The sequence below is a fragment of the Ptychodera flava genome, chromosome 11 (genome assembly GCF_041260155.1).
Source record: "Ptychodera flava strain L36383 chromosome 11, AS_Pfla_20210202, whole genome shotgun sequence".
Classification (NCBI taxonomy): Eukaryota; Metazoa; Hemichordata; class Enteropneusta; family Ptychoderidae; genus Ptychodera; species Ptychodera flava.
This window is the reverse complement of record NC_091938.1, coordinates 17,488,324-17,511,167: the sequence shown is the minus strand read 5'-3', so window position 1 is coordinate 17,511,167 and position 22,844 is coordinate 17,488,324. Positions and strand designations below refer to the sequence as shown.

The 22,844-nt window shown below is 37.2% G+C and overlaps 1 long non-coding RNA gene across 1 annotated transcript; it reads left to right on the top strand.

Moving 5' to 3' along the window:
- Positions 1-774: 774 nt before the first annotated feature.
- On the top strand, positions 775-21,874 carry LOC139143693 (uncharacterized). The gene is made up of 3 exons (XR_011554658.1): positions 775-851; positions 18,989-19,090; positions 21,776-21,874. It is a non-coding gene; the product is annotated as an uncharacterized lncRNA (long non-coding RNA).
- The last annotated feature ends 970 nt before the right edge of the window (positions 21,875-22,844 follow it).

Here is a 22,844-nt window from a genome sequence, read left to right as displayed (position 1 = left end):
CATGACCAGCTTGTAACATTAAATATATAGCCTGTACAGATTCATAGCAAAACTGTCTCCGTTCCGAAATGTAACTACCTATAATAGTACCAGGACCACCATTCACTACTTTCAAGGACTAGCTAGCATTTCTTTATTATCGATTTTATCACTGTGTAGTTGGGACAAGGTTTTACTTGAGGTTTAACAACTCATCTAATGTGGCCAGTTACTGCCTTGTAAGAAAACATTTTAAAGTCTCTGAACAGAAAAAAGCGCATGAAATAATGTTTTAATTCATTCGTATTTCTTATAATTTCTTTTATGTATGGTCGTTTAGAACATAATTGTTGAAAATGTCAATCAAAGAAATAGTTCTTATGATACAGACATTGTCTTATAACCCTCTGAAAGGTCGAAAAGAAATGCATGTAGAAACTTTGAAAGTATTCCTAGGCCATTCACCTTTATATTTTATATTCTTTAAACTGTATCATTTAGGTAAAATGCGGCAATTGTGAAGGTAATGGCTAGATGACAGATTTGAAGATTCTATAAACTTAAAGGTCATGGAATTCTTCGATTAGTTGGGTCAGTGGTCAACGTCCGCGCAACAATTTAGATTTCGATCGCACAGTTGGTGTCCCTACAGCCGGATATGCGGCGGTAACCAAGCAAACAAACAGTTCATATTCACTGAGGCTCTAGTCAGTCAGCAGTAAAGGTTATGACCTACACAGGGCCGATGTGATAAGGTACGTTTCGAAACGTGTCGTTGTTTCTGGTGCCAAAGTCCATGAAACCACTATGTTTATTGCACAGGGCTTTGACATCCGGGACATTTATTCGACACACGCAGCAGCATTCTTGAGGTAGGTGAGCTTTTAATACTGCTAAAATATCTTCTAACTTCAGTAACCATAGGCCCCCGATATATATGTGTCTGATAATGTAGTGAAGTTTGGGAAAGACGTCTCTTGGCTCGGACAAGTTCATGATACAACCGAGTAAAACATGAACATTTATCCTGCAGCCCGACGTCGACAGAGAGTAATCCACTGCACTCATAAGGTCAACATGTTGGGCGATAAGCAGGTGTTCAGGGACTGAATATAGCAGTAAGACTACCCCATGGTATTGAAATAAATTGTTTATTGGTCCATGACAACTAGCATAACTGATCGAAGAATTTCATGACCATGCTTTCCTTCTCGGCAAAAACTGTCTGGGGTATGAAATAGTACCTGCGGTGTGTTGTGGAGATACAAATATGCCACACCTACTATCTCAGTTACGGTGACATACTAGCCACGACTTGGAATGTAAAGTCTATTATTGTGATAGAGGGCTTCAAACATCCAGTATTTTATTTCTTGTCACAATCAGGAGCTGGGTAGAGTACAGTTTATTGTCCACATCGGCCATGTTTTTTTTCTGACTTCAGTGAGAGACCTCTATCACATGAACAGTTGGTAGTAACGTATATAATGAATGTGCACTATTTCCGCTTTTCAATCTGATGAGTCCTTTTCGACAAATGCCGTCTGACGTACGAAATAGCACTGTGTGTTGCAATGGAGATAATTTTACCATTTTGCCGTACGAAGTATCTCCTTTTTGCAGACGTAGAGGCTACGACTTGGTATAAGGCTTATTGCGACAGAGAGTTACATTCATGCAGTATTTTACCTGTCACAATCAACAGCTGACACGTTTCACAGAGTACAGCTAGTTGTCCATATCGACCATGTTTTACGAAAAGCGACCTTCATCACAGGAACAGTTGGTAGTATACGAGGCGGCAAATGTAAAAAATTGAATTTACACAATCAAGATTATTTCAGAGATAGAACAGATGTAAAATGTATATACAGAGGATATATATATATATATATATATATATATATATATATATATATATATATATATATATATATATATATATATATATGTTTAGCCGCCTTACTCACCATCAACGCACAACGAATGAAAAGCCCCATCTAAGAGTCAGGACCGCCCACATTGGACCGACTGATCCATTAGTGGGTTCGAGTCCCGCATGGGTCACTTTTCATTCACCACTATATTTCATATATATATATATATATATATATATTACACCTCACGTATTTTTCAGGTACTGTGATTGGCTGAGCCTCACTCACGTGATATAGAACAAAAAGTGATAGAACATGGCTTAGGTGATATAGCCCTGTCGCGTGCGCTGATATAGCCCTGTCGCGTGCAGTGATATAGCCCGCTACCACGTTCCATGGAATACCGCGCGTCCTTTCTGCGCGTACCACATCATCGCGTACATTTGCTTGGTATTTTCAGTAAAGCAATGGCTTTTAAAAAAGGTACAAGAAATTAGCTCGACCTGAAGTACACGACGCCTTTTAGTACATTAAACGAGAAAAGCTTGAACAACACTGTCTTCGAGCAACAAATAGAACATTTCACTATTGCGAGTCTTGATCGACACTTGACTGCATTCTGAGCAAAGTTTCGAAAACAAGTGCTTGTTTGTTGTAATAAAATTAATGACACACGCTAGCGCGGGCAAGATCACGATTTGTTGCCTGCCCTCGGGCTGGTGCTCATGACGGTAATATTGATGATACCCTCGCCTTTGGCTCGGGCATCATCAATATTACCGTCATGAGCACCATCCCTTGGGCGGGCAACAAATCGTGATCTTGCCCTTGCTGGCGTGTGTTATTATTTAAATATATCGAAGTATACAGATGTCCTCGTCGGAATATATATATAATATATATATATATATATATATATATATATATATATATATATATATATATATATATATATATATATATACACACACACACACACACACACACACACACACACACACACACACATTCGCCATATATATATATATGTATGCATATATATACACATAATCATACGCGTATAGTGTGTTCATTCATACATGTAGAATACATGCTAGCTGCAATTATTGTAGCCCACGGGCCGTGCGCCGGCTTCTCTGACGTGTTGGCTGTGCAGCACCTGTCCGTAGCGGCCGGTGCGCTGCACACGTCAGGAAAAGAGGGCACATGGCCCGTTAGGGAGCCTTCATTATTTATGGCATGGGGGGTCGGAGGAATGTGAGGGGGTCACTCAAAAAATGGAAAGCTATAAGGGGGTTGCTCAAAAGTGGAGAACAAGAAGGGGGCTACTCAATTTTATTGATATGTACTGAAGCATTTAATGAAGTTATGAATTAATACAACAATAATAGTAAAGAACAGCAATATGTATGCTTGAGATATGTACTATGTTCATACCCGGTATATGTACACACACACACACACACACACACAACACACATAATATATATATATATATATATATATATATATATATATATATATATATATATATATATATATATATATATATATATATATATATATATATAACAGCTGGTTTCAAGTAGAAACTAAAATCTCATTACACTATATGTTTCACGTTATTGTGATCTTCAGAAGAGAATGATCAGCTATGCGACGTGGCAAGCCTTTAATGCTAGAGGCTAGTACTGAGTACATTTTTCAGTATTTCCTGATTAAAGATTGATATACTTGCCTGAAAATTCATGAGAAATGTCTGCTTTCTATATTCTACATTGTATAGGTTACCGATAGGGGAAAATGTGTAAATCAAGCTAATTCTGATTCTATAAAGTTTAAAACCAGTGGAATGCCTTGACAGCAAACCCATCTTTTATTGCAGGAAAATAATTATAAATAATAAATGAGAATAAATGTATGTCTGTCGCTAATTTTTCGTTTCCAAAAAATGTAATCTTTATTGAAATCAGTGAACTGGAATATAAGTTTTGGAATACTCTCTCAGATTTCTGTTCCTTTGAGTTTTTTATAAGAAAAAAATCTGAGAAAATACTCCCCAAGTGCCAACAAATAACACCATTTTAATCTCTGTTTTTCAAAAGCTCCAACGGCAGGAGGGGGGGGACACTCCTCCTGACCTCCCCCTGTTGACCTCCCCCTGTCGCACCACATCTTCGCCCTCTTGTAAAAACCTTCTACAGAGAACACTGCATGTCATCAGAGCACTATATACAGACCTGTACATCAGCCCCTGTCACAGCAATGGATTCTCTTTCTAACACAGACCTGTACCACAGGGTTTAATCAGGGCCTGTACAGAACCTGTCGCAGCAGCAATCCATTTTACTGTATAGATATTTAACTTTCCCAATTTCTTGTTTTTTGGGGGTCACTCAAAATTTCTGTAGCAGAGAGGGGGATTACTCAAACACATCATGGTTGGCAGGGGGTTACTCGAAATTTTGGAATTTCTTAAGCAATTCCTCCGACCCCCCCAGGCCGTAAATAATGACGGCTCCCTTAGCTGCAGTTATTGCAGCTAATTAATTTGTTTTTATGAGTAATTTGTAATATTGCAACATTCAGCTATAGAGTACCTAACACTTTTGAAAAACTTGAAAAAATGAAGATCCAATTATCCAGAATTACTTTCAATTGTGTTGTTCGAAAAAGTCGACAATAACGGAAGGTTAAAATATTCCATCAAATAAACATTTTAATCTCTTAACCTTTGGGTGTATAATGACAAATTTTGTTTAAAAAATAAATAATTCCATTTAGTCACCCTTGTTTCTTTTAAACTGTGAACAGTTTTACCTTTGTTTTATTGTACGATGAGAATGAGAAGATTGCACTCACTGCATGAACTTGAAAGGAATGTTTTCATATACTGATTTTAAGTGATTTTCGGGAAAACAGTGACTTTCATTGTTTGATTAGTAGAAAATTAAGCATGGTAACCCCATCTTTTTTCTTTTAATATTTGATAATTTTAATATGCCAGAATTCAAACATCAGGATATACTCAATGTCAAATCTCCCGGTCTTCCATGTGTTGCTCTCTGGCCTGATCTTGTGTACAAGTATCACTTTCAGGAGCGTCATTTGACCGAAACTCTTCTTCAACTACATCAGAGTCAGAGCTATCACCGTCTCTACCGGTATTCAGTGACAGTGACACTGCAAGTAGGCAGTAGCAGGGCAGTAGTTGTATTAAGTTTGATAATTGTGACAATATTTTGTTCAGTTTATAGGACTGCGATGTTGTTCTTCTCCATACATCATGTTGAACTGTCCAGTATACATCTTGCACACAGCATGTGTATGTGTACCGAGCATTTGTATCATTGACAAATTACTTTCAGTCTGGACTTTAATTCAATCATCAGAAGTATTCATGTATGCAGGCGTTATCACCAAACTGAATATTGTGTGTTTCAGCATGTTGTAGAGACACAACAAGAAACTGCCTTTGAACATTGCATAGAAATATTCAAAAAAAACTACCACAAATTGCAGCTTCTGCCCCGTTAAGAAGTCTACTTGTTTTTATACCCATAAAATCTATGGCATTTATGCGTTTTTAAATTGTTTCGACACAAAAGTCATTAAACGCGACAAAACGGTTCTAGATTTTGTTCGATTACTACTAGCATTAGAACCATTGAATGATATAAAAACGTTATTTATTTTCCATTGAACTACCGAGCTACAAGGCCCTTGGTTCGGAAAATGTAAGCAAAAGGAACCAAAATATATATGGCCCGCCTCCCCTTTATAACAGAGCCAAACTTTCAAGTCCCCCCACTACTAACCCAAGAAATTTCGTGACCCCCTTCCGCATTTTTTTTTTTGAACGCAGCCTAAGAATAACTATGATTTTGTGGCGGGGTCGTAGTCGGCAATAGAACTGAGTCTCGACTATAGCTGCCGATCTAATTCCGGCCTATCGGGCAATATAAGATAGGCAGAGGATACAAACTGAACTGCACCGGCCATGACGCCACTTGAGGTGTGCCAGTTAATCGACACACCCCGTGCGCCATTCAGAGTTACTATGTCACACTCAGCTAATGTCTGGACTCGCTCATAGTCCGGCCTAGCTGTTGATCCACAGCTGTTGCGTTTTCAGATGGGATTTCTGCCTTTTACGTGCTGATTTTGACTTATACGTTTTGGCGGGGTTAAAAACGTAAAAGTCAAAACACGGTCCCTCTTGGTCAAATCCAGCATGTAAAAGGCAGAAATCCCGCCCGAAAACACCACAGCTATAAGCCTGCCCCTCAGCTGCTACGCATTGTGATCGGTGTTAAGCCCTGTTCTCTGTGAGCCGATGCAGCCTGCTACGCTGGCTTCGGAAGCGCGAGGCTTCACCAAGTCAGCCTGTGAGCCAGACCATACATAAAGTAGCCAGTTAGGGTCTTTGAGAGAGTCTCAGCCACTGGAAAGTTCAATGCACTTATAAAGCACAGGCACCAGCACTTTGCGTGTATTAGCGTTAGTCTTGCCAAGGTCCTTCTTTGCCCTGCGTACCGTGCTGTGTGTTCCCGGCCTTATACGGTGAAACACAAGCCCTGCTGTGTTGAGCATTGTGAACGCAAGGTTTTTTATGTGAATCCAGTTGCGACCAACATTATATGAACATTTGGAATTCTCTATCTTGTTTCGAAAACGAGAAAGTATAAATATAAATTTCCGAGTCCAAGCTGTCTTAAAATGAGTTTGTATATGGCAGTTTCCCATTACCTGCCTCTTTGTGCTTGTCACTGAGGCGGGGACCAGCCAATATAAAATTTTGCAGCTGCATCAAAACGAGGAATGTAAATGTTTTCAGCTGTATGTCTGTAAAGCGAGCGAGGCTCAATGTAAATTTTCGACCATTATCCAAGTCGAGGCTCTATGTATGTATGTATGTATGTATGTATGTATGTATGTATGTATGTATGTATGTATGTATGTGTATGGAAAGCCATAGCTGTCTTATAATGTATGATATCATTATGTGATGCGGACATGCCATTATGAGATGATGTTATGCCATTATGTGATGAGGACATGTCATTATGTGATGAGGTTATAGCATTATGTGATGAGATTATGCCATTATGTGATGAGGACAAGCCATTATGAGATGATGTAATGCCATTATGTGATGAGGTTATGCCGTTATGTGATGAGGACATGTCATTATGTGATGAGGTTGAAGCATTATGTGATGATGTTATACCATTATGTGATGAGGTTATAACATTATGTGATGAGGACATGTCATTATGTGATGAGGTTGAAGCATTATGTGATGATGTTATACCATTATGTGATGAGGTTATAGCATTATGTGATGAGGACATGCCATTATGTGATGAGGTTATGCCATTATGTGATGAGGTCATGTCATTATGTGATGAGGACATGTCATTATGTGATGAGCTTATGCCATTATGTGATGAGGACAAGCCATTATAAGATGATGTTATGCCATCATGTGATGAGGACATGTCATTATGTGATGAGGACATGTCACTATGTGATGAGGTTGTAGAATTTATGTGATGATGTTATACCATTATGTGATGAGGACATGCCATTATGTCATGAGGTTACAGCATTATATTATGAGGACACATGATTATGTGATTAGGTTTTGCTATCATGTGATGAGGACATGTCATTATGTGATGAGGCTATAGCATTATGTGATGAAGACGTATCATTATGTGATGAGGTTACAGAATTATGTGAGAAGGGTATGACATTATATTACACTAAATGTGCTAATTGTTATATATGCAAATTAGCTTTAATTAACATAGAACTGCTAAATATCCTACAATATGAGCTTTTCTGTAGGATCAAATTCTGTGCAACATTTTATCGTCTCTGGTGCAATAATGTAAGTTCTATATCACTTTAGAACAGTTCATTAAATATGCAAATTAACTGTTTGGCAATTAAAAACTGTGAAGTCTCTTGATAGTTTAATATGTGGACAACAATATCTCCTGTAGTTTAATGAAGTTTGGAGCAGGGCTTCTTGATTTACAGTGCTACATTGCTTAAAAGAACAAAGTCGCTCTTTTCTACCATTTTTTTTCATTAATTTTGTACGATACAAGACACTATTATATGTTGAAAGATGCTGAATGAATGGGTGACCATGCACAACTTCTATCAAGGTCGTAGACACAATGAATGAAACTATCGCCAAAGGAAAATCGGTCTGTACCATAAAATCAAGAATTTTTTTTTGTGCGCATGCCTGTGAGTTCTTGCCTAATGGGGCGCTACACTGTGCTCGGCTAAATCGTTCACTCCACTTGCATTTCAAGAAGGTCAACTTCGTGTTTCGCACTTTGAAATCACATCTGTACAAAAAGTACTGTTTGACAATATCTGAACATCTTGGTGACCACTTACACAATTGGCACAGAGTATCGTGACGATGGCAACCATGCTGCACACGCACATGCATGCGTGCTTCGTAAAATGCTGGAAATCAAACATGGCAGTTGATTCAATTCGCGCAGACTCCACAGACATTGAACATTGGTGTAAAGAGCAAGAAGATCTTTTTCGGTATCCTTCAAGGCATGCATAATCATTACTTAGATCATCTATGAATTTTGGAAAGTATTAAATGGATTTTTGATATCGAAAACAGGTCGAAAAGAGTGACTTTGTCCCTTTAAATTTGTTAAATGTGCAAATTAGCTGTTAATTGATATGTTACTGCTTAATGTCTCACTATTCAATCTGGTGTCTTTCATATTAAATTCTGTACAATGTTACTTCAAGTTTGATGCGGTAGTTTTAAAACTACGTCACTGATTACAAAAGTTCATTAAATGCAAATTCGCATTCAATTGATATGGTGCTTATCAGACTATCTCACACTATTGAGAAAATAGCTTATATGGTAAGTTTCATGATATTTGGTGCAGTAAATCTTGGTTTATGACCCTACGGTCACCATGCTTCCCATAGAGAACCATGCAACAGAAATTAAAAATGTGTTTACTTCATTAATATGCAAGCCACGCCAATCAAAATATAATCAGTTCCTTCCATTTGATATTTGAACCTCTGTACAAATTTGGTTGAAATCTGTTCAGCCTTTCTTGAAATATCATATTCACAGACAGACAGACAGACAGAAAGCGCTACAACAACAGCTCAGGTGGTGTGACCATGTGAGCTAAAACTCAACCTTTGTGAACCTCTGCTTTGAGACTAAGTGACAGTTGTTGTATACTATCTCCTACATGTTGATATTTCCCTTTGCCTTGAATCCATCAAATAGAAATTTAGCACCACATCAGTGTTTGTACATTGTTAATGCTTGAAATTTAAGCACAAATTTGTATTACTTAGAGTACTGAATTATCATGATTATTGAAGCTGTAAGGTTCTGTTGATGATCAAGTCACATATCCTTAATCATGTAAAAATCATAAGATAACAACTCCGCTCAGTTTTGTAATAAGAATCGCAGTACAGCATTCATTCAAATGTATCTGTTTTCAGTTTCTAGAAAAAGATTTATACTCTATTCAATATTTGTGATAAGAAGCAAGAAAGTGAAGTGGCCTAAATTTTACATTTCCACCCAGTGGGATTTAATGCCCTATGTTGCCTACTTACTAACACTGTTGCAAAGTTAGGTCATTCATAGAAACTTTCACAGTTTACTGCATGTGTGACAGTCATTTGGTCTTGTCCTACATATTTTAAAAAGTCTGTGTATCATAATGTATGGTCACAATATGTCACCTGGCTGGACTTTATTTTATTAGTTACTTCCGTTTTTAATAGTGGCCTTACCGTAGCAGCATTCAACTCACAGACATCAATACAATCTACATTTACTATATATAATGTCAACGATAAACATATAACAGTGAAACCAGTATGTTAGTATAACACGTTTATTAAACTTAGTAAAAAGGTGGAACTCCACTGAACATAGCAACTGACAGAGAGAGCACATTTGCAAGCCAATTATGTAACCGAGCTATTCTTGACAAATGACCCACAAAAACACTTTCTTAGAGAAATCACCACTATGACAGCCTATTATAGACAGACTTGTTATTTCATTTCAAAAGTGCAAAGTAGATGTAGACTTATGTCCACAGATTTTAGAACATAAGTTAACTATGTATGGTGGAAATACATTAGAAGTGTGAAAGTTTTGGAAGTAATCAGCTGTTGTCGATGGAATTACTCTCATTACTCTTACTGGTATTTTACTGATGATATTCCTGAAACAAAACAAACCTACAGTGATGAAATCATCAAAGAAAAAGTAAAAAATGCTAATTGATTTTAGGTGAGTGGTTAGGTACTTGACTATTGAATGTATAACACCTTAAAAGTAACAATTTTTGTTTTTATAGACTGAACAATGTAAATTTATTTCAAAATACACTAATTGGGTTTTAAAAGCTTGTCTCACAAATCTGATATGAGAGCAAATAAAGTTTGGCTGAATAAAAATGGGTGATTTGAGTATTTGAATCTTCACTAAATACACTTTTTTTGCATATCTATCTGATAAAATCAATAGCAAGACCTTCCAAGCTTGTGTTCCAACTTTGAGTGAAAACCTCAATCAAGTACAAAAATTTGGACATTTTTCCTCGCCACTGGCCCAACCATATGTACAAATCACTAACCATACTGCTGGTGATGACAACTTAGACACATTTACTAATAACAGGCATATACAAGTAATATTCATACCAGATCTTGACATTTGGATATGATTCAAATTCACATTGACAACTCAATTTTCGAAGGGGTCAAAATGATTGAAAACATCATCACAAGGCACCAAACACAATTGTTGTTCTATATTTCAGCTTGATTCTGTCTGTCCTTAATTTGCTTTCAATTTTAAACAAAGAATGTGATTGACCTTATTAGCATGAAACTGGTGTTGCCTTAAAATCTCACCACTGCCTGCTCCCAAGCCCTACCTAACATACAAATGCACTGTGACATAAGAAATTCTGAACTGTCAACAATTCACTCTGCTATACATGTTTTTTTTTCAACCAATCAAGTTAAACCTACGTGGTACGTGGAGTACTTGCCGTATAGTACACTTCATGTTGTTTATATATATATATATATATATATATATATATATATATATATATATATATATATATATATATATATATATATATATATATATATATATATATATATATATATATATATACATATATACGGGTATTTTTAACATCTCTACGGCCTAATATGTACTTTCTTAGCACAAGTCAAAACAAGTTTTTCTTTCTTCTCACAAATGATGAAAATTTATATTCAACAACGTAGTTGTGGAAACCCAGCATCAGACATCAAGGTGTCCATCAAGATCAAGTCTCTACTTTTACACTCGCTGTCTAAAGTTAGTCGTTTCAGTCCCAACCCACAGGTACGTGAGTACTTGCCGTATAGTACACATAGAAAGGGTATACTACACTGGAACCCCGGACGGCAACTCCACATACCTGTGTCCTAGCCCTGCGTACAGGTCTCTGTGCTCCCGGCGTTATACGGTGGTGGAGGCCGTACAACGCCGGGAACACACAGACCTGTACGCAGGGCTAATCTGTGTCCCGACCCAGCTCGAGATAGTATGTTTTATCTCGGAAGATAGGACGCTATTGATTGGCGTCACGGTCAGCAAGACAGACAAACGTGGACAAACTGTCCAGTCCATGTCCTTTTACATTTCTTTGCACGAATTCCTCGATTTCGCCTGCGTTCCGCTGGACTATGATGACGCGAAAACAGAAATGATCGCTCCCTGCGGATGCGGCTTGTACTTGCAGTAACACTGGCACAAGTACCAGAGCCAGTTGCGTTGTGTCGTTGGAAGAATACTCACTTGATGCATCTTATCTACATAATTCTCTAAGTCTCACACGATCGCCTAAGTATTGCGGTGACTCCTAATCGACTCAACTCTCCGTCGTTCAGGGACAATATCGTTGAACTATCAATTCTTTCCTCCTGAAATCTAGGGAGGAAACTTGACAAATTCGCTGTTCTTAGGGAGCCGTCATTATTTATGGCCTGGGGGGTCGGAGGAATCTGAGGGGGGTCACTCAAAAAATCGAAAGCTACAAGGGGGGTTGCTCAAAAGTGGAGAACAAGAAAGGGGGGCTACTCAATTTTGTTGACATGTATTGAAGCATTTAGTGGAGTTACGAATTAATACAACAATAATAGTAAAGATATGTATATTCATACCCGGTATTTGTGTACACACACACACACACACACACACACACACACACACACACACACACACATAATATATACAGGGCTCGAAATTAATTTTTTTCTCTGGTAGTCCACTTGGGCTACCATTTTCTGAAGTTGGTAGCCCAGTGGTAATGGCTGGTAGCCCATGCATATTTTAATTCAGAGATATCTTAATTTGTTAACCAGACAAGAAAGGGCTATTTTTCAAGATTCTGCCCATGAAATGAATTTTATAGTTATTTGATGTGAATATTGCACACTTTTAATACCAAAAGAAACAGGTATAATGGACGATAGTGATACTCAAAAGTTTGACGACCTATTGACAAGGCGTTTCAAAGGCCAACTGGAAATGAAGTCTAAAATATGATATTATTTTCATAATTATTAAAAATCAATAAATTAAAAATAATAAATCACAGTTATTAAATATTGACATCACATAACTGAGGATTGAGCTTCCTTTCTGCAGAGCAGCACTTGATAAAATCGCTGTATGTGCATGAGTTATGTATGATATGGGCAGCCGGCCGCTGCCGGCAGGGGCGTCAAATGTAAGCTTATTAGGAGGCATAATTGCCGTGTAATTGTCAATGATCCATTATCATCAAAATGCAACGAAAAATAATCGCCATCATACCTATCCACAATCCGACAACACTAAGTCAAAATTCGTATAACAATAGTTGTTAACATAGACACAAAACAGCGCAGAACAGACAGTAAATCACCGGAACACAACAAAGTCAAATTTATGAAACAAGATATAGGCCTATGGACCTCTGAAAATGCGTTTTCATTGGCCATCATTTCCTGTGCCTGTCATTCAAGTGCGTCAGTTGAAACTTTGTTGAAAAGTTCCACCGCACGGTCGTCTTTGTAATACAAAGTCATAGTCTGGCCTTTCTGTGTCCAGCAGAGTTTGTGCATTTAGCTCGTCCCAGAATGACGCACCAGACATGGCACACGAAGTAATGACTGAATTTCAGGTCCCAGGCTTTGGTAGTCCGTGTTGGCTACCATTTCATGGATTTTGGTAGCCCAAGAGAAAAGTTGGTAGTCTGTAGACGCGGGACTACCGCTAATTTCGAGCCCTGTGTGTATATATATATATATATATATATATATATATATATATATATATATATATATATATATATATATATATATATATATATATATATATATACGGTATATATATATATAATCATAATACAGGTGGTTTCAAGTAGAAACTAAAATCTCATTACACTTTGTGTTTCACGTTATTGTGATCTTCAGACGTGAATGATCAGCTATTCGACGTGACAAGCCTTATGTTAGAGGCTAGTACTGAGTACGTTTTTCAGTATTTCCTGATTAAAGATTGATATACTTGCCTGATCATTAATTAGAAACGTCTGCTTTCTATATTCTACATTGTATAGGTTACCGATAGGGGAAAATGTGTAAAGCAAGCTTATTGATGCTATAAAGTTTAAAACCAGTTGAATCCCTTGACAACAAACCCATCTTTTATTGCAGGAAAATAATAATAAATAATAAATGTGAATAAATGTATGTCTGTCGCTATTTTTTCGGTTTCAAAAAAATATAGTTGAAATCAGTGAACTGAAATATAAGTTTTGAAATACTGTCTCAGATTTATTTTCCTTTGAGTTTTTTATACGAAAAAAATACTCCCCAAGTGCCACCAAATAACACCATTTTAACCTCTATTTTTAAAAAGCTCCAATGGCAGGAGGGGGACCCCCCTCCTGACATCCCCCGCGACCGCTTATGCGGTCTCTTGTGGTGCTTTCGCACCACATCTTCCCCCTCTTGAAAAAAATTCTACAGAATAACTGCATGTCACCAGAGCACTGGATACAGACCTGTACATCAGCCCCTGCCACAGCAATTGGAACTTCCTTCCGACAATGACCTATACCACAGGGTTTAATCAGGGTCTGTACAGGGCCTGTCGCAGCAACAATCCATTTTACTGTATAGATATTTAACTTTCCCAATTTTTTTGGGGGGAGGGGAGGGGGTCACTCAAATTTTCTGTAGCAGAGAGGGGGGGTTACTCAAACACGTCGATGGTTGGCAGGGGGGGTTACTCGAAATTTTGGAGTTTCGAAAGCAATTCCTCCGACCCCCCAGGCCGTAAATATGACGGCTCCCTTAGTATGTCTCCGTTTTGTGTTTTGTGGAGGGACCGTGAGAGAACGTGATACGTTGACGTCCACCATTTTACTTAGTACTAAGAAATTGAGCGCCCTCAATGACAAGTAAATAGCGCCCTCCTCACATCATAAAGAAGTAACATCACATCATAATGAAGAGTCACCATAACGTAATGGCCAGTGTCAACATCGTAAAGATACAACACCACAGCGTAATGGCTTGTCTGGCATACATAATGAAATAACAACACAGTGAAATGACTTGTCTGCATCACATGATTGGCTAACCTCATCACATAATTGCATAACCTCACCACATATTTGCATGTCCTCATCACACAATGGCATGTCCTCATCACACAATGGCATAACCTCATCACACAATGGCATGTCCTCATCACATAAGGTTATAACCTCATCACATAAGGCTATAACGTCACCACATAATGGCATAACCTCACCACATAACGGCATGTCCTCATCACATAATGGCATGTCATCATCACACAAGGCTATAACCTCACAACATAATTGTATAACCTCATCACATAATGCTATAACCACATCACATAATGTCATATCTGCATCGTGTAATGTTTAATTGGGGTGACATATAGTTCTCATACATCATAAGACAGCTATGGCTTTCCATATATGTGTGTGTGTGTGTATGTATGTATGTATGTATGTATGTATGTATGTATGTATGTATGTATGTATGTATGTATGTATGTATGTATGTATGTATGTATGTATGTATGTATGTATGTATGTATGTATGTATGTATGTATGTATGTATGTATGTATGTATGTATGTAATTCCTCTCTCGATACATTTTCCATCTGTTCTATCGCTGAAATAAGCGTGATTGTGTTAATATATTTTTTTACATTTGGCGCCTCGTAATCACTTAAAGGCTGCTCTAAATTGAAAATACCGCGGCCAGAAGGTTAAAATATTCCATAAATACTTGTTTTAATCTCTGCAATTTTGGGTGTAATAATGGCAATTTTGTTAGAAAATAGATAATCCTATTCGGTCACACATTTTTAAATTTAAACTAGAATCTTAGATGTTCAAAGTTTTACTTTTGTGTTATAATACGATGAGAATAATGTGAAAATTTAGACAATCAAGCGTTGTGACCCTATCTTTTTTCTTTACCATTTGATTATTCTCATATGTCAGAATTAAAAAATCCCTGATAACTTTGCTTTCTGGTCTGATCTTGTGTACAAATATATTTCACTGTCATGCGCGTCAGTGGACTCAAACTCTTCTCCGACTATACATTGTGTCAGAGCTATCTCTGTCACGCCGATATGCAGCGACAGTGATACTGCAGTCGCAAGGCGGTAGCTGTATTAACTTTCATTATTTTGTCAAAATTTTTATTCAGTTTATACAACTGCGTTCTTGTTCAACTCCCGACAACATGTTGAACTGTTCAGTATTTAGCTTATCAACACAGCCTGTGTACATGTACTGAGCATTTGTATCATTGACAAATAACTTTCATTCTGGCTTCTAATTCAATTATCATCCAATACATATATATACAGGCTTTGTTGACAAACTGAATATTGTATGTTTCAGCATGCTGTAAGGAGACAGCAAGAAACTGTATTTGATGCATTGCATAGAAATATTGAAAATATTATCAACAGTTGCAGTTTCTGCCCGTTACTAGACCCACTTGTTTCGGATTTTTTTTAACGAAAAAACATAGTATTACATATTTAGATTGGTTAGATAAAAGTCATTATGATAAAATATGACAAAATGGTTCTAAAGTTTGTTTACAGTGTAACTATTACTAATATTAGAAGAATTGGAAGATAATATTAGAAGAATTCAAATGTTATTCATTTTTCACTGAATTACCTGACACACGTAAAGATAAAAGGGAACCAAAATTTTCAGGTCACCCCTATAGGCAGTGCACAACTTTCAAATCCTCCACCTCCACTAAACCCCACTTTCGAATCTCCCTTATATTCCTCCAGCTCATCCTCACCGTTTTTGTGAACGCATCATGATATCATAACAGGGTATGTGAGTCTAATTGCTATTATTATGTCGACTAACATAGCCTAATAAGCCTTACGTGTTGACTTATCAGTGGGCTCAATCTGTTGACATCACTGCTATAGTGATAAATTGTTTGTTTGTGGCACGACCATGTTACACTCTTTGTAAATGAAGTAATGAATCAAGATGAAGCTCATAGTAGGTTAGCCATGTCAAATGAAAAAAAAACTTCTCGAGATATGGTCCCTATACAAAAGAGGAACCGTCTTCGAGACAGGTTAGAGGTCAGCTGCCCCATCGGCCCTTTGCTATCCTAAAAGATGCAGTTTAAAAGAGTAGCAATCAACTATATTCAAATATTTCTCGGTCTTGTAAAGTCCTCCTTATCCGGTTGGTTAAATACATTGACATTTCACCAATGATAAAAACAGGGAAAACGGTCACCTTACTATACTAAGTGAAGCGTAAAGTCCCTGGCAAAGGAAATGAGAGTGCAAGTGACAGCCCATCTCATGACAAGACGTACGAGGATTGCGAAATTTTCATGAAAGCCACATTGGAAAAATAATAAAAGTAAAACAAGTACAAACGAGTACAAAATGAAATAAAAATAAGTTAAAACAATATATGTCAAGGAGAAACTGAACAAAAGGAAAAAAGACGTGATATTTCAAAACTGCTATAAAAACTGTCACTGTTTTGTGTTAAAAGCATTAGGAATTAACCTTCAAATGATTTGAAAAAAACTTCAAACATAGAAGAGGGGAGTTCAATATTCAAATGATTTGAAAAACTTCAAATATAGAAGACGGGTAGTTAAATATTCCTTCAACTGGCACAGCACATTTTGAATAGTAAAAATTTAATGGAGTCATTTTATGTCGTGAACACTAAAATTTACATTAGACAGCAAAACGATTTCCAATATTACCTTGCATTCAGAGACATGATATCCAAAATTAAAGGGAAAAAAACATACAAACATTTATTTGAAGCTGTAGTTTAAATTATGAGACTTGTTCAGCACTCTTTTGTCAATAACAGGCTCTGGATATGAATATGCTTCATAAGTGCTTGGGATTTCTATTGTTTTAAAACTGAGTTTATTTTTACATAGGCGTTATGATCTGGTAAAAATGCAATGAAATCAAATGTTATGAATATGGTGAATATTGTGTTGAAGGGCGCGCCGAAAAAAAAGAGTAGTGACAGAAAGTAACTGTTGAACCACTGATTTCTCTTGAGTTTCATGTCTGCTTGCAACCATTTTATTTTCCTGTCATCCATGGCTTGGTATTTTTTATTGAAAGTGCAATATCTTGGAATTTTTCCCCTAAAATCTGCCTTGCTCGAACACAGTTATACGTTGCGAATAGTAACGCGTCCCTGACCTTAAATAAACGATTATCTCTCTCGGGGCAAAATGTAAAAAGACTAGAGAGCAAAACATCTACTTGCAGCGCTTTTCCAGAAATTTTGATCTCAGATTTCGAGGCGCCACACACACCCTATGCTTAACGTGCATGTAAATTCCCTAGACTGACAGTAATGTAGTTGAGAGGCGGGTCTCATTTGGTGTTATGCAACATCAATTGCCATGGCTATAGTTTTACAAGGACATTTCAGTTTGGTGTCTAGTTCAAGTTGGCACATTTACCCTTGACCCAATCACACGATCCTCTACGTTACTAATGTTATTGAATCCAAGTAATTTTATTTAGTAAGACCGGGGCATAATTTATTCAGTCACGAGAGAGATTTATCCGGATATATTATTATTAACAAGCATGACGAGACCAAGTTTTTGATTTTTCTAAATAATTTGTGCACGTTTATCTTACATATTATGAGTTTTACAAAAATCGATATTAATAGTTGATGGATCCTAACAATAAAAACCTGATAACGCGCGACGAAGATATACTGTAATAAAATTGCTACGAAGACAACAAGCTAATAAGGCATTTACAGTGTAATAAAACAATTGATCACAATGAAATATGAATATTATTAACATAACCAGTTCATGTGGGGTAATGGTAGGGAAAGGCCGCAAAATGAAACAGGGAGTAAAATATCGCACACTTCCTAAACCAAGTCCGTTAGGTAATACGATGCTGGAAACGGTTTGATATTTAATCCAATGTTTAATTCCCTAGACTATCTTCTTTGCAGGAAATGTAAATATTTGAATTGATTACGCTTGATACATTATCGGAAGCTTGGGTGAGAGGTCTTACAATTAGGTCATTTTGTCATGGAGATTTTAGTATTTTTATAAATTGTTTTGCGGTTTTTCCCTGAGAAATTAAAGTTTACTGTCACTTGTATCCCTGACTCACGAAGCAAGTTTTTACGTGAGCAGCATGAAATGGACTTTTGTACATCAATTTGGTCAAACATTAGCTTTGCATATAATACCACTTGCGTAAATAGAGCTGCCTCTGTATCTTGCAAAAGGTCCAACTCATCCGATTTGCATAATATTGCGTCAATCTTTCAAATCTAGCACGTCTCGATAATCTGACGTAGCGAGCGGGGGTAAAGTGACATTAACATACATTAGGTATGCTGACACTGATGCATACAGAGTATTGATGATAACCAACAAATGATTTACAAGAGTGTTAGTATCACTTTCGTTTTCCAGGACTTTTAACGTCATACACAACTATGACGACTGACTTGGACAAGACAGATGCTATTCTGTGGCAGAATTTGAAGGAGAAACTGGAACGAGAAATAAAGCCAGGTATGTTCCAAAATACCGATCCTCGTATTCTGCACAAGTATATGTAGTACATGAAGATCGTTTGCAGTAAACGTAGGGAATAGCCATACAGTCGAAAAGGTACCAATTGTATACTGTTGATGAAGGTGTCGATTGTCAGGAAAACCAAGCCAGAAAAACAAGACAAAATAATGCGGCTGAATTTGCTATGACCACCATATTTGCTATGAAATGATTAAGTACAGCCTGCTTTGTTTCAACCTCTAAAAAATTGATCATACATCTGCGTTTACTCAAAACAGGTAAGTTGGCACGCCCAATCACATCTTCAAACGAGTTCGGGTTTTAGAACTTACCACTATTTGTGATGCTGTTGTTCCATATACATGTAAAGATTACCGCATGCACAGGCCAAGTTTGCCGACTCCTCTCTTCACGAATAAAGTACGGAGCGACTCCTCTGGTCATTCTACGCATGACAACTCGCGTCTATGCCATCAAGTTTAATGCTTCGGAACTATTTTGCATAGATCTTCGGTGAGCTTGTCGATGTAAACAAACAGCATGGGAGCCGGTAGTTCTCTCGTGATAGAGATAAATGTCAGACTGAACATTTTTTTGTAAAACCCGTTATAATTATTCGAATCTAACAAAATATACCAACTCCGGACATTGTGAGTATTTGTATTTTAGTTCAGTCGCCAATATGGAGGCTTGCACTCGTCTGTTAGAACCGACCGCCACAACTTCGGACGGACATGCGTGGACATTTCCACTTGTACGGTGACAGGGCCCACACTGTAGTTTCCAAAGTCGTAGTGACACCAATATTTTCATGGACTATGACAAAATAACCTTGATAATGAGAACATGAGGGTGTACTGTGTACGCCTGTATATTCCAGAAGAAATATGTGAATAATTTGAAAAATCAAAAACTTGAAGCTGTTCGTGTTACAAAGGGTTCGTCAAACGTTGCGGCAAATGTTTGACGTGTCTGGCTGTGGCACTCACAGGTACCAATGCTTGTTTCACAAAATTTCAAAACAACCATTATCTAGCCTTTTTCAGCAAAAAACACCCTTTCTATGAGACATATAGGAGAAAAATAAACCGGAAACATCTTCTAATTTGTAAAAAATTTAGTAGTGGGTGAGATAATTGCAAATACAGTTACAACTATATCAAGCTGTACAGAGAAATGAGATTTATCTTGGCACTTCAAAATAGTTTATTTTGTGTGTACCAGCTTACCTCAATTACAGTCGGGAGCAAAATAATGACTTTTTGGGAAGGAGTGACTATTTCAATTTAGCGCTGACATGACTATACGTCTGAGAGCATCATTTGCAAAGATTTCAAAAGGTATTCTAATTCACTCGCGGATTAGCTTTTGCAAAAATATACCCGTTTTTCATGATTTGACGGTCAAAGATGATCTACAAAAACTTCCCTTTCCGTGGTTTGGGGAAGACGCATGAGTGCCAATGTTCCCTGAAAGCGCCACCACCGGCTGGAAGCAGCTTGCTCGACTGATGTCTAAAGTGCCAGTGCCGTTCATGGTCAGTTTATTTTTATATTAAAAAATAACGTATCCATTTCCGAGCGAAATTTCTGGGCCTATGCTATCTTTGAAGTAGTTTATTATTGTATTAACTTACTTCACGCGATTCACGCGAGCGATTTCCAGACATTTGGCCTGTGCTCTTTTGACGTAAGTTCGCTAACCTCACTCACCCGACCGACGATTCAAAATTACTTGTAACTTGCCCATGGGTATATCTATGTTCCAAAATTAGTTAAAAGTTTAAACACACTCATTCACGAAGTACTACATTTGTTTTGCGAAAAATAAGCTGATGAATGTGATAAGTATGTCATTTCCTAATATTTTTTCTTGGGTAGCGCCTTTGAAAGAAGAAAACGACTATAATATGTAATTATTTAGTTTTACCATATTACACTCTTCAAGACATAGTGCTGTTTACCGTTTGTATTGAATGACCATGAAATATATGAAGAGCTGATGCACATTGAGTTTAGGATGTTGACCCGCGTAAATAATTAACTATTAACTAATTGACTCCTATACCGTGTGCTGTTTTCGTTATCGAAGTGTGGTTTGGCGGGATAAATGAGTCCAAAAAGGCAGAGCTGGAACCAAACAGACACAACTACCACTAATACAACAGATTTCACTCTTTCGATACGTTAGATCATAAAGGCTTTCCTGCTAAATTTCCGAATTCAGTAAAAGGCACATTTATGAACACATATAATGTCTTATCGGTTCACACATTGGAGCCATACATTTATTGTTAGACCTGTCATTTAGAAGTAATTGCATTCCTGGCTTTAGTCTTTTGAAATGATCATAAAGTTTGCGATATAATAGAAGTACTCTGGTTCTTAAACTGTGTTTTGAAATACATCAAGCTACCATCGTTAACTCTTCTGTGTCGATTCTTTCTTATATTAACAATTTAATGATCAACATTTGTCCGACAGATGAAATATACACCGACACGCTAACTTTATCAGCGGGTGTGACATTGTTATCGGAATGTTTACAATAATCGTCCATTAAAATGTTCATGTATGACTTTAGTTTGCTCATTGCCGATTAATTTCAAATGGTACAATATCCTCTTTTCATTTCAAACACTCCATTCATTTAAAAATCTTCTAAATAACATTGTATCCATAGATGATCTGTTGAAAATGAAGACATCAAGCACAGTCAAACGGGTTTTAAGAGACAGAGATCTACACTCTATTCGATCTACGCTCACGCTCTTAGAGGAACTTGAACATAAACGTGCTGTGGCTCCTTGGGATACAGGTAGCTTAATTGACATTCTGGAAGACATCGGGAGAACTGATCTAGCTCTTGAAGTAATTGAATATACAGGTATGACTTTTTAAACTGAACAAAACATGGTTTTCTTGAAAAATACTCGAACCTAGCGCTTGCTTGTCATAGTAATAATGACCTGAGAATGTATTTCATGAGCTCATTGAACACCATGGACAGCTATGCAGTCACCTTTGAACAGAATAATATGAACCACCGTCTGCCGCTAAAGTATAAGAGCAGACATGTAAGCAATGAAGGACAATCAGAATAAGACATTTGTTTTAATTTATGAACGTACTTCTTAATCTATTAATCTATCACATATAATTGTTGACTGATAAAGATTGACATTATGGAGTTAATTAAGATATTCCAAGCCAAGGAATTTTCACTGTAACAATGATAACGTTATGTGAAGGTTTCAGTTATCGCAAGATTATCCACTATGTAAACAAGGAAAAAAATCAGCAAAAAAAGAGGTACAAAATTTTTATTAAAAATTACTGTGGTGATTGTCCTTCTAGTCTCAACTTCCCCGTTTCTACCAAAACGCTTGTATGTTACGAAATATATGGACACTTCGTGTACAATCGCCCAATTGATTGGTGGAAGCCACCAGTGCACTGGATCGAACAGGGCCCCACTGGTTTTATTGCATTATAGTGTTAAAATGTCTATGCCATGCCCCGAACAACAACTTTTAAAATCAATCTATATGCCTTGGAGATAAGTTCTACCCAAATTGGACATTGAGAGTTACGCGCTGCAGATATTTATAAGCAAGTATAAGTTGCAGGTGGGTGTGTCTCCCAAAGCCAAGGCAGTCGACTTTTTTCGCCTTTCCGGAGTTCACACGAAGGTTTTTTTAAATATTTCACAGCTGTAAAGCTCTCCTTGAAAATAACTGTGCATTGCGAGG